The sequence below is a fragment of the Bos indicus genome, chromosome 9 (assembly GCF_029378745.1).
Source record: "Bos indicus isolate NIAB-ARS_2022 breed Sahiwal x Tharparkar chromosome 9, NIAB-ARS_B.indTharparkar_mat_pri_1.0, whole genome shotgun sequence".
In the NCBI taxonomy this organism is placed as follows: domain Eukaryota; kingdom Metazoa; phylum Chordata; class Mammalia; order Artiodactyla; family Bovidae; genus Bos; species Bos indicus.
This window is the reverse complement of record NC_091768.1, coordinates 37361223-37375854: the sequence shown is the minus strand read 5'-3', so window position 1 is coordinate 37375854 and position 14632 is coordinate 37361223.

Sequence of the window (14632 nt, the reverse complement as noted above, 5' to 3'; positions counted from 1 at the left end):
CATCTCAAACCACAGAGTACAGTCAGGTCCTATACCATGCTTAAGGTATAGAAATCTTTGATAATCCTGGAAGCCCACATCCAGCCTCCATCAGGCCCACATTCAACCATCTCTTGGGATCTTTCTCCCTCTCAAGCTGCTGCCATAGCACCACATGGAGAAGCAAGGTAGGAATTCTTACCAATTACTCCACTTCAGAATTAGCTCTTTAAAAACAATCAGAGGCTCTATCTATCTGAGTGGAACTAAATACTCAAATTAAATCTTAAATTAACTACCCACATGCTAAAATCACCTTTAAATAGGTTGTTCTTTCTGTAATGGTTCTACTTAGTTGCTAGGAACTGGGTATTTATGGCTTGACACCTGACTTTATGCTATCTCTCAGCCCCGTATGTATGTATTCATATCTTAGTGATTTGGCCTATTTGGCTCCAGCCCTATTCTTTCACACATTTAATCTTTGCCTTCCTAAAACCTTTTCTAAAACAAAGAATGTAACTAACTTCTCACATTTGCTTTCTTTCTCTCATCAACTCATTCAGTCAGCAAATAATCCTTTTTAGGAATTCTCAGTAAGAAATAATTTCACACACATAAACATTTTTCCCAACCAGGAGGACATTTACAATACAATCAGGAGGTACTAACCTGAAAGACCACATTAAATTCTGAAGGGCACTGACCCATTTATGTGAGTCAAGGTAGGATCAGGAAGAGAGAGAAGGATCAAAGAAAGAGGGAAGTCAAATATAGAAGAATAGGTAGGCACTTTGTCTTTGCAAGGCTAAGGAAACGGAGAGCAAGAGGACATTTCTAACAAAAGGATTCACCTGTCCAAAGGGACAGGGCCTTGATCGAACATAGCCCATATTTGCACAGGGCTTCCCTGGCAGTTCAGACAGTAAAGAATCCATCTGCAGTGCAGGGGACCTGGGTTTGATCCCTGGGTTGGGAAAATCCTTGGGAGAAGGGAATGGCTACCCACCCCAATATTCTTGCCTTGGAGAATTCCATGGACAAGAGAAGCCTGGCATGCTACAGTCCATGGAGTCACAAAGAGTCAGACAAACATTTCACGTTACTTTCAGAATTTTCAAAATTTGAAAGAGGAATGTATGCCTCTCAGCAAAAATCAAAAGGAAGGGATAGGAACTTGGGCTAAACAAAATTACAGTTAGACAACTATGGGCCTTTTAATTAATATTAAATTATATATGTCATCTTATAGGTGATTGGACCCACTGAAAAAATTTGAATGAAGAAAAGAGGAAGTGACATAATGTTTGTCTCTTTCTTAATTGAAAATGTGATGTTAATTATTCACGTCAGCTTAATACAATAGCCTTTCTAAATTTTTGTACGTTAAAAAGATGCTATATCATTAGGGAAATTAACACAAAGACATATCACTATACAACTATTAGAATGACCTACATTTTAAAAATGACAGTACAAAATGCTGGTGAGGATGTAAAGCAACAGGAACTCCATTCATTAGAGTAAAAAAATGGTATAGCCTCTTTGGAAGACAATTTGGTAGTTTCTTACAAATTTAAACACAGTCTTATGTGGTACCCTGGAGAAGGAAATGGCAACCCACTCCACTATTCTTGCCTGGACAAAGGAGCCTGGCAGGCCACAGTTTATGGGGTTGCAAGAGTCAGACATAACTTAGCGCTTTCTTTTTTTTTATGTGGTATATCAATCACAGCCTAGATGTTTTCCCAAATGATAAAAAAGCTAATATATACACAAAACATATGAATGTTTATAGCATGTTTACTTGTAATAATCAAAAACTGGAAGCAAACAATATGTCCTGCATAGGTGGATGGATACAAACTGTGGTACATCCATAGAATAGAATATTACTTGATGATAAAAAGAAATAGGCAATCAAGTCACAATACATCAAGGAACCTTAAACGCATGCCAAAAAAGATGTCCTTTTCATTATAGGGGACTGGAATGCAAAGTAGGGCGTCAAGAAACACCTGGAGTAACAGGCAAGTTTGGCCTTGGAATACAGAATGAAGCAGGGCAAAGACTAATAGAGTTCTGCCAAGAGAGCACACTGGTCATTGCAAACACCTTCTTCCAACAACACAAGAGAAGACTCTACACACAGACATCACCAGATGGTCAACACGAAATCAGATTGATTATATTCTTTGCAGCCAAATATGGAGAAGCTCTATACAGTCAGCAAAAACAAGACCGGGAGCTGACTGTGGCTCATCATGAACTCCTTATTGCCAAATTCAGACTTAAATTGAAGAAAGTGGGGAAAACCACTAGACCATTCAGGTATGACCTAGATCAAATCCCTAATGATTATAGAGTAGAAGTGAGAAATAGATTTAAGGGATGAGACCTGATAGATTGCCTGATGAACTATGGACGGAGGTTCGTGACACTGTACAGGGGACAGGGATCAAGACCATCCCCAAGAAAAAGAAATGCAAAAAAGCAAAATGGCTGTCTGAGGAGGCCTTACAAATAGCTGTGAAAAGAAGAGAAGCAAAAAGCAAAGGAGAAAAGGAAAGATATACCCATTTGAATGCAGAGATCCAAAGAATAGCAAGGACTGATAAGAAAGTCTTCCTCAGCGATCAATGCAAGGAAATAGAGGAAAGAAATAGAATGGGAAAGACTAGAGATCTCTTCAAGAAAATTAGAGATTAAAAAGAGAACATTTCATGCAAAGATGGGCTCAATAAAGGACAGAAATGGTATAGACCTAACAGAAGCAGAATATATGAAGAAGAGGTGGCAAGAATACACAGAAGAACTATACAAAACGATCTTCATGACCCAGATAATCACGATGGTGTCATCACTCACCTAGAGCCAGACATCCTAGAATGTGAAGTCAGGTGGGCCTTAGAAAGCATCACTACAGACTAAGCTAGTGGAGGTGATGAAATTCCAGTTGAGCTATTCCAAATCCTGAAAGATGATGCTGTGAAAGTGCTGCACTCAATATGACAGCAAATTTGGAAAACTCAGCAGTGGCCACAGGACAGGAAAAGGTCAGTTTTCATTCCAATCCCAAAGAAAGGCAACGCCAAAGAATGCTCAAACTACTGCACAATTGCACTCATCTCACACACTAGTAAATAATGCTCAAAATTCTCCAAGCCAGACTTCAGCAATATGTGAACTGTGAACTTCCAGATGTTCAAGCTGGTTTTAGAAAAGGCAGAGAAACCAGAGATCAAAATGCCAACATCCACTGGATCATCAAAAAAGCAAGAGTTCCAGAAAAACATCTATTTCTGCTTTATTGACTATGCCAAAGCCTTTGACTGTGTGGACTACAACAAACTGTGGAAAATTCTACAGGAGATGGGAATATCAGACCACCTGACCTGCCTCTTGAGAAACCTGTATGCAGGTCAAGAAGCAACAGTTAGACTGGATATGGAACAACAGACTGGTTCCAAATAGGAAAAGGAGACCATCAAGGCTGTATATTGTCACCCTACTTATTTAACTTATATGCAAAGTACATCATGAGAAACGCTGGGCTGAATGAAGCATAAGCTGGTATCAAGAATGCCAGGAGAAATACCAATAACATCAGATATGCAGATGACACCACCCTTATGGCAGAAGGTGAAGAGGAACTAAAAAGCCTCTTGATGAAGGTGAAAGAGGAGAGTGAAAAAGTTGGCTTAAAGCTCAACATTCAGAAAACGAAGATCATGGCATCTGGTCCCATCACTTCATGGGAGATAGATGGGGAAACAGTGGAAACAGTGGCTGACTTTATTTTTTGGGTCTCCAAAATCACTGCAGATGGTGATTGCAGCCATGAAATTAAAAGACGCTTACTCCTTGGAAGGAAAGTTATGACCGACCTAGACAGCATATTAAAAGCTGAAACATTACTTTGTTAGCAAAGGTCCAACTAGTCAAGGCTATGGTTTTTCCAGTAGTCATATATGGATGTGAGAGTTGCACTATAAAGAAAGCTGAGCGCAGAATTGATGCTTTTGAACTGTGGTGTTGGAGAAGACTCTTGAGAGTCCCTTGGACTGCAAGGAGACACAGCCAGTTCATTCTAAAGGAAATCAGTCCTGCGTGTTCACTGGAAGGACTGATGTTGAATCTGAAGCTCCAATACTTTGGCCACCTGATGGGAAGAGCTGACTCAGTTGAAAAGACTCTGATGCTGGGAAAGATTGAAGGTGGGAGGAAAAGGGGATGACAAAGGATGAGATAGTTGGATGGCATCACTGACTCAATGGACATGGGTTTGGGCAGACTCCGGGAGTTGGTGATGGACAGGGAAGCCTGGCGTGCTGTGGTTCATGGGGTCCCAAAGAGTCAGACATGACTGAGAGACTGAACTGAACTGAACTGAATGTGGGAGACCTGGGTTTGATCCCCGGGTTGGGAAGATCCCTGGAGAATGGAAAGTCTACCCATTCCAGTATTCTGGCCTGGACTGTATAGTCCGTGGGGTCCCAAAGAGTCAGACACGACTGAGCAACTTTCACTTCACAGAGCTGGGGATGACTCAGTACTACTGCTTTGTGTTTCCCTGGTGATTCAGATGGTAAAGAACTGGGCTGCAATGTGTGAGACCTGGGTTCTATCCTTGGGTTGGGAAGATCCCCTAAAGGATACATGGCAACCCACTCTATTCTTGCCTGGAGAATTCCCATGGTCAGAGAAGCCTGGCAGGCTACAGTCCATGGGGTCACAAAGAGTCAGACATGACTGAGCGACTAAGCACTGCTACTGCTGCTACTGCTAAGTCGCTTCAGTTGTGTCCGACTCTGTGCGACCCCATAGACGGCAGCCCACCAGGCTGCCCCGTCCCTGGGATTCTCCAGGCAAGAACACTGGAGTGGGTTGCCATTTCCTCCTCCAATGGATGAAAATGAAAAAGTCGCTCAGTCGTGTCCGACTCTTTGCGACCCCATGGACTACAGACTATCAGGCTCCTCCATCCATGGGATTTTCCAGGCAAGAGTACTGGAGTGGGGTGCCAGTGCCTATAAATGCATATTGATAAATGAAAGAAATAAACCTGAAAAGCTTACATACGGTCTGAGTCCAAGTCTACAATATGCTGGAAAAGGCAAAACCATCGAGTAAAAAGATCAGTAATTCCCAGGGGTTAAGGGTTTGAGGGTGGGGAGGAAGAGAAAAAAGAATAGGTTCCCAAAAGGGATTTTCAGAGTAGTAAAATTATTCTGTATGATACTGCAATTATAGATACCATCACAATATATATTTGTCAAGATGCGTAGAAATGCACAACACAAAGAGTAAACCCTGATATAAACCATGGACTTTAATGGTAGTATATCAATATGGGTTAATCACTTACAACAAAATAGACCACACTAATGCAAGATGTTAATAATAGGAAAAATTGATGATGGGGGCAGGAGAAGAGGTATATGTGAACTCTGTACTATCAGCTCAATTTATCTGCAACTTAAAAGTGTTTCAGACAATTAAGCCTATTAATTTAATCAAAAAGCATACACACAGAGAGAGAACGTAGCTGCATCCAAATCAGTTAACATTTCCAACCAATTATCTACAAGCACATTTCATTATTTATGCACATACATGTACATGCTGTGTTCCAGACACCATAACAATTCTGAGACGAAATCTTCATAAGAACACGAACCTCTGCCATTGGGATTTGCATCATTGAGGTATCGCAAGTGCCTGCCATTGAAAAGCCCTTTATAATTAATCAGTACTGTAATATTTAAATTAATGAATAAATCAGTAGAAATATGAGGCAGAGAAGAGGATTTGGATAGTGATCAGAAAAAATCCCCACTGAGTAGAAATCACTTTTCAGTATAACAGTATGAGTATCAGTGAAAGAAAAAAATGGAAGAATGAGGCAGAGCCAAGCAGGAAGGCCCCAGTGGTGAACACGTTGTCTTTGGATTTGCAGAAATGATTAGCATGATTGGGACTCTTGGAAAAGAACATTAGAAATCAATTTATCTATTTGGTCAGGTGGGTGAAGTCCAGGACATACAGAGATTTGACCATTGTCATCACAGAAAATTTAACTTGCAAACAGATTTCTATGTCAATGGTTGAGATGGATAGACTCCTTAAATAAATTTCTTTTGAGATATTCCCAAGGTAAGAGAGTCTATCCTATATTTCACATATGGGAAAATGCTAAAAAGGATTGGAGGTGAGACTGCTGCTGCTGCTGCTGCTGCTAAGTCGCTTCAGTCGTGTCCAACTCTGTGCGACCCCATAGACGGCAGCCCACCAGGCTCCCCTGTCCCTGGGATTCTCCAGGCAAAAACACTGGAGTGGGTTGCCATTTCCTTCTCCAATGCAGGAAAGTGAAAAGTGAAAGTGAAGTCGCTCAGTCATGTCTGACTCTTAGTGACCCCATGGACTGTAGCCTACCAAGCTCCTCCATCCATGGGATTTTCCCGGCAAGAGTACTGGAGTGGGGTGCCATTGCCTTCTCAAGGAGGTGAGACTAGGAACAAATTAACAAAGAAAGTTTCAGGGAATTTTTATGACCATACAGACATTGGCTTGTTGGAATATTGAAAAAAAAAAAAGCAACTTTAAGGTGGTCAAAACCCAGCTTAAAAGGACCTAATTGTAAATGAAGGAATACTTCATTTATAGTACTTGAAGAAAATATAGGAGACTTTTAAACAAATAAAGCCAGGAATCATAAATGAAAAGCATTACCAGTTGGCCCTATAAAATTTTAAATGTTTGGCTAATACTGGTATAAAAATGTTAAGATATAATCACAAAAAGATCTTCAATTTTAAATACTGGACTAATATTCATTAGTCAAACAATAAATAACAAAAAGAGAAAAAAATAAATATTTCACAGCAAAAGGTAATCAAAGCCTCAAAATACCCTAAAATTTTTCAATCATCCTTATAACTAAAAAAAAAAAAAGGCTAATAGAGATTATTTTTAAAATCTATTAGACTGAAGGCAGGAAGAGCTGGGCACAACAGAGGATGAGATGGTTATATGGCATCAGAGGTGGTTGTATGGCATCACTGACTCAATGGACATGAGTTTGAACAAACTGCAGGAATTGGCGAAGGACAGGGAAGCCTGGTGTGCTGCAGTCCATATGGTCACAAAGAGTTGGACACAACTGAGAGACTGAACAATTAGGTGGGAAAATATTCAAAATATTATTCAATCTCAATACAGTTTAACTTAAATACAATTTTAATAAAAATTGTTCAATTATTCCATTTTGCTAGGAATATAATAGATAGGCTTTTACAAATGTTCTTTATGAAGATTAAACTATTTCAAATTTTTTGAGGATTAAATAAGTTGACCAAAAATAATAGCAAGTGGTTACTACATGCTATGTATTGTTAAAAGTATTCTATGTGTATTAATATTTAAAACTCTGTGAGGTAGATTTTGTTATTATCAACCATATTCTGATGAAAAAATTGAGTCAATGGACCAATCAAATAACTTACCAAGGAAAAAATCCACATACCCAGGAAGCAGAGATGCTGGAATTTAAACCCAAGTATTCTGGTATCAGAGTTCATGGCAAGGCAGAGTATGCTAGCTGAGCAGACTTAGGACTGGATAGTTTGAAAATTTTCTGTGGGTTCTGTGCTATAGGATAAGCAAGTCAGAGGAATGTTTCCTGCTGGAGTGTAAGAACAAAATAGAGTTCAGAGAATGGGCTTTAGATTGATTGATTTATATATTAAAAGTGAGTTTGCAGGCAAATTGTTGCTCTCTCTTGAAACTAGATGACCCTCGGAGGAATAGTCTCTCCAGGTTCAGAAAGGCTCCAGATTCCAGAGCATCAAGAATACAGGAAATAAGGAAATATATTAATTTTTAATTTGTTATTTTTGGGGCTTCCCTGGTGACTCATTGGTAAGAATCTACCTGCAATGCAGGAGACCTGGGTTCAATCCCTGGCTCAGAAAGATCCCCTTGAAAAGAGAATGGAAACTCACTTCAGTATTCTTACCTGGGAAATCCCATGGACAGAGAAGCCTGGCAGGTTACAGTCCATGGGGTTGCAAAGAGTAAATATATTAATATTTACATGTATACTCTTTGACTCAGCAATTTACCATCTAGAAATTTATACTGTAGAAATATACACACAAGCAGAGATGCGTAAAAACAAATGCTCAAAACAGCACTGTTACAATTGCTTAAATTTACTATTAAGCAAACTGACTCAATTGACATGAGTTTGAGTAAACTCCAGAGTTGGTGATGGACAGGGAGGCCTGGCATGCTGCAGTCCATGGGGTCGCAAAGAGTCGGACATGACTGAGCGACTGAACTGAACTGAAACATACAATTCTGGTCTTTGTGAAGGCTAAGAGACTAAGGGAAAGAAGTTGGGGCTCTGGCAAAACATTTTGGTTTGGGTGTTTCTGAAGAGTTCAAATCACTGGACAAAACAGGAAGACAGTGGTTCTCAAACTTTAGTGGACATCAGAATCATCTGAACTGCTTGTTAAAACAAAATCCAGAGCACTGTTCTCTACCTCTAGAATTTCTGATTCAGACAGTATGCGGTAGCCCCACCAAAATGTTAGGATTTTAACAAATTCCAAGTGATGTTGATGTTTCTAGTCTGGAAATGATGTTTTGAAATCCAGTGCCCAAGAGGAAGAGCTATTGAATAAGGACACCAATTTGAAGGCATTCTAAAAGCTTCGCTCAGCTGACTTGACAAAGGAGCCACCAATCATGCCTGTGAGACTGGGTGAGCAAAGCTTGCCACCAGAGGGCAGTGCTAGAGATCCTAGTCAACCCAATTTAGACAGAGCTGCTGTCCTAATTAGACCTGACTTAATTGGATGACAAGTACCCAAAATAATTCACTTTTCAAGTAATGTTAAGCAGTGATTCTTTAACACAGATGTTTTGAGCAATTGGTTGCAAGGTCGGTCTTTAGGTAAGAAATGCTCAGATGGCCACGTAACATACAGGTTATTGAAGTCACTTCAGCCATGTCTGACTCTGTGTGACCCCATAGACGGCAGCCCACCAGACTCCACCGTCCCTAGGATTCTCCAGGCAAGAACACTGGAGTGGTTTGCCATTTCCTTCTCCAATGCATGAAAGTGAAAAGTGAAAGTGAAGTCGCTCAGTCGTGTCCGACTCTTAGCAACCCATGGACTGCAGCCTACCAGGCTCCTCTGTCCATGGGATTTTCCAGGCAAAAGTACTGGAGTGGGGTGCCATTGTCTTCTCTAATTGAGGACCCCAAAAGGGACATTAAAAAATCTTATAGCTTAAAAGTCCAGATACCAGGGATATTATTCTTTTTTTTTTAATTTTATTTTATTTTTAAACTTTACATAATTGTATTAGTTTTGCCAAATATCAAAATGAATCCATCACAGGTATACATGTGCTCCCCATCCTGAACCCTCCTCCCTCCTCCCTCCCCATACCATCCCTCTGGGTCATCCCAGTGCACTAGCCCTAAGCATCCAGTATCGTGCATTGAACCTGGACTGGCATCTCGTTTCATACATGATATTTTACATGTTTCAATGCCATTCTCCCAAATCTTCCCACCCTCTCCCTCTCCCACAGAGTCCGTAAGACTGTTCCATACATCAGTGTCTCTTTTGCTGTCTCGTACACAGGGTTATTGTTATCATCTTTCTAAATTCCATATATATGCATTAGTATACTGTATTGGTGTTTTTCCTTCTGGCTTACTTCGCTCTGTATAATAGGCTCCAGTTTCATCCACCTCATTAGGGATATTATTCTTAAAAAAAAAAAAAAATGTGTTTTAGCTACCCTAGGTGGTCACTTCACTATCCATTTGGATTCATTCTTCTGGAACTTAACGTGGGGAAGATAGCACTAAATATCACCCTGCTTTGCTAAGGTAATGCTATGAGAATTGTGTTTTGAAATATATCACTTTCTCATGAAAAGTAATACAAAATTATTGCTTGAATCTTTGCTACAAATTTTAGTCAAACTCATTCACGAAGCTGGATTTCAGTCTTTTACTTCCAGAATTATGGACCAAATACCAGATAGTAGTTCAGTTCAGTTCAGTCACTCAGTTGTGTCCGACTCCCTGCAAACCCATGGACTGCATCACACCAGGCTTCTCTGTCTATTGGCAACTCCTGGAGCGTACTCAAACTCATTGTATACAAACTCATTGACGTTCTCCTTTCCTGATTTGGAACCAGTCTGTTGTTCCATGTCCAGTTCTAACTGTTGCTTCTGAACTGCATACAGATTTCTCAAGAAGCAGGTAAGGCGGTCTGGTATTCACATCTCTTAAAAATTTTTCCACAGTTTGTTGTGATTCACACAGTCAAATGCTTTGGCATAGTCAATAAAGCAGAAGTAGATGTTTTTCTGGAACTCTCTTTCTTTTTTGATAGTAGTTACCTTACAATATTCATTTCTCAAGTAATAGTTTCTGTGAGAAAGTTTGCAAAGAGCTAATCTCAAAAACAGTGTAATCATATTGACTGAATTACAGAATAGTAAGGAACTGGGAGTTTTTTCATTTGTTGCCATTTAAATGTAGCTTTTATCATTCTTTATATATTTTGTTCTTTATAGAGACAAAGGGAATATTATTAAAATGTGTTGTTTTATAAATAAATTCTAAGAATTTATTTCTAGTTTAGTCTAAACTAATTTGGACAAAACACTAGAATTTTCAGTTCAGTTCAGTCACTCAGTTGTGGTTGACTCTTTGTGACCCCATGAATCACAGCACGCCAGGCCTCCCTGTCCATCACCAACTCCCGGGGTTCACTCAAACTCACATCCATCCAGTTGGTGATGCCATCCAGCCATCTCATCCTCTGTCGTCCCCTTCTCCTGCTGCCCCCAATCCCTCTCAGCATCAGGGTCTTTTCCAATGAGTCAACTCTTCACATGAGGTGGCCAAAGTACTGGAGTTTCAGCTTTAGCATCATTCCTTCCAAGAAATCCCAGGGCTGATCTCCTTCAGAATGGACTGGTTGGATCTCCTTGCAGTCCAAGGGACTCTCAAGAGTCTTCTCCAATACCACAGTTCAAAAGCATCAATTCTTCGGCACTCAGCCTTCTTCACAGTCCAACTCTCACATCTGTACATATCCACTAGAAAAACCATAGCCTTGACTAGACGGACCTTTGTTGGCAAAGTAATGTCTCTGCTTTTCAATATGCTATCTAGGTTGGTCATAACTTTCCTTCCAAGGAGTAAGTGTCTTTTAATTTCATGGCTGCAGTCACCATCTGCAGTGATTTTGGAGCCCAGAAAAATAAAGTCTGACACTGTTTCCACTGTTTCCCCATCTATTTCCCATGAAGTGATGGCACCAGATGTCATGATCTTCGTTTTCTGAATGTTGAGCTTTAAGCCAACTTTTTCACTCTCCTCTTTCACTTTCATCAAGAGGCTTTTTAGTTCCTCTTCACTTTATGCCATAAGGATGGTGTCATCTGCATATCTGAGGTTATTGATATTTCTCCCGGCAATCTTGACCCAGATTGTGCTTCTTCCAGCCCAGCATTTCTCATGATGTACTCGGCATGTAAGTTAAATAAATAGGGTGACAATATACAGCCTTGATGTACTCCTTTTCCTATTTGGAACTAGTTTGTTGTTCCATGTTCAGTTCTAACTGTTGCTTCCTGATCTGCATATAGGTTTCTCAAGAGGCAGATCAGGTGGTCTGGCATTCCCATCTCTTTCAGAATTCTCCACAGTTTATTGGGATCCACACAGTCAAAGGCTTTGGAGTAGTCAATAAAGCAGAAATAGATGTTTTTCTGGAACTCTCTTGCTTTTTCCATGATCCAGCGGATGTTGGCAATTTGATCTCTGCTTCCTCTGCTTCCTCTGCTTCCTCCTTTTCCTTCTAAAACCAGCTTGAACATCTGGAAGACCACAGTTCACGTATTTCTGAAGCCTGGCTTGGAGAATTTTGAGCATTACTTTACTAGCGTGTGAGATGAGTGCAGTTGTGTGGTAGTTTGAGCATTCCTTGGCATTCCCTTTCTTTGGGATTGGAATGAAAACTGACCCTTTCCAGTCCTGTGGCCACTGCTGAGTTTTCCAAATTTGCTGGCATATTGAGTACAGCACTTTCACAACATCATCTTTCAGGATTTGAAATAGCTCAACTGGAATTCCATCACCTCCACTAGCTTTGTTCGTAGTGATGCTTTCTAAGGCCCACCTGACTTCACATTCCAGGATGTCTGGCTGTAGGTCAGTGATCACACCATCGTGATTATCTGGGTCATGAAGATCTTTTTTGTACAGTTCTTCTGTGTATTCTTGCCACCTCTTCTTCATATCTTCTGCTTCTGTTAGGTCTATACCATTTCTGTCCTTTATCGAGCCCATCTTTGCATGAAATGTTCCCTTGGTGTCTCTAGTTTTCTTGAGGAGATCTCTAGTCTTTCCCATTCTGTTTTTTTCCTCTTTTTGTTTGCATTGATCACTGTGGAAGGCTTTTTATCTCTCCTTGCTATTCTTTGGAACTCTGCATTCAGATGCGTATATCTTTCCTTTTCTCCTTTGCTTTTTGCTTCTCTTCTTTTCACAGCTATTTGTAAGGCCTTCCCAGACAGCCATTTTGCTTTTTTGCATTTCTTTTCCATGGGCATGGTCTTGATCCCTGTCTCCTGTATAATGTCATGAACCTCTGTCCATAGTTCATCAGGCACTCTGTCTATCTGATCTAGTCCCTTAAATCTATTTCTCACTTCTACTGTATAATTATAAGGGATTTGATTTAGGTCATACCTAAATGGTCTAGTGGTTTCCCTACTTTCTTCAATTTAAGTCTGAATTTGGCAATAAAGAGTTCATGATCTGAGCCACAGTCAGCTCCCGGTCTTGTTTTTGTTGACTGTATAGAGCTTCTCCATCTTTGGCTGCAAAGAATATAATCAATCTGATTTCAGTGTTGACCATTTGGTGATGTCCATGTGTAGAGTCTTCCCTTGTGTTGTTGGAAGACGGTGTTTGCTATGACCAGTGCGTTTTCTATAATTTAATTCAGATGACCATTATATCTACTACTGTGGGCTGTAATCCCTTAGAAGAAATGGAGTAGCCATCATGGTTAACAAAAGAGTCCGAAATGCAGTACTTGGATGCAGTTTCAAAAACGACAGAATGATCTCTGTTCATTTCCAAGGCAAACCATTCAATATCACAGTAATCCAAGTCTGTGCCCCAACCAGTAATGCTGAAGAAGCTGAAGTTGAATGTTCTATGAAGACCTACAAGACCTGTTAGAACTAACACCTAAAAAAGATGTCCTTTTCATTATAGGGGACTGGAATGCAAAAGTAGGAAGTCAAGAAACACCTGGAGTAACAGGCAAATTTGGCCTTGGAGTACAGAATGAAGCAGGGCAAAGGCTAATAGAGTTTTGCCAAGAGAAAGCACTGGTCATAGCAAACACTCTCTTCCAACAACACAAGAGAAGACTCTACACATGGACATCACCAGATGGTCAACACCGAAATCAGATTGATTATATTCTTTACAGCCAAAGATGGAGAAGCTCTATGCAGTCAACAAAAACAAGACTGGGAGCTGATTGTGGCTCAGATCATGAACTAGAATTTTACTTAGAGTCAAATATATTCTCAGTGTTAAATACATTACAGAGTAGAAAAATAAATTGTCATCAAAAGCTAAAATTTACTTTCTATTATTTAATATTAAAGTCAGAAAACTGATTCTCTCAACTGTGAGAAATTACAAACATTTTAGATACCTATATCAATTCTTTCTGCATATGACATTCCGTGTTATTTGTTTTTTGAAATAATCTAATTGCAGTGACCATTTCTTACGTCACAGATTCCCATTCTCTCTGTGAGATGGTAAGAAGAGGGTGGCAATGGTTGACTAATATGGACGACAAAGTAGACCAGCAAATATGCAGAGTGGACAAGTGGCATTTGTAGATGAGCAACACGTTTCCCAGCTATTAATACCAAGAACTAATCATAGTTTATACACCCTTCTCACTCTTCACAGCCTGGCAAAGAGCTTTGGCAGCAGAGGGCCGAGCCGCTTCTATCAGCCCATTGCCATGGGATCCCATAGCCCTGGAGACCCTTCTACCAGAGTTTGCATGTCCAGCAATAGCGTCACTCACAGGGAATTATCCCAAGGCAGGAGCTGAGGTGGCCCACTCGTGACCTCTTTGCAAAATCAGGAAGTGTCATTTCTGCAGTGGTTAAGTGAGTTTTCTCTTTTCCATGAGTAAGCTAGTTTGGCCGATTTTGCTTTTAACCTTATGCCATTAAGTGCTGTGCGTGTGTGCGTGTGTTTTAAATATAACTGACTTCTAGTGCATCAATATGACAAATGAATTATTGTATTGACCCACCTCTTTTCTAAGCATACAATGTTTTTTTGTTTTGTTTTTTACAGTCATGTCACAATTTTTTTTTTAATGTATAATATTGTATTGGTTTTGCCATACATCAACATGAATCGCCACGGGTGTACACATGTTCCCTATCCCGAACCCCTCTTCCACCTCCCTCCCCATACCATCCCCTAAGCATACAATGTTGATTTGCAAGATTAAGTCAAGGAGTCTGCCATTCTCTCTGCTCTGAATTTTGTATATTTTGT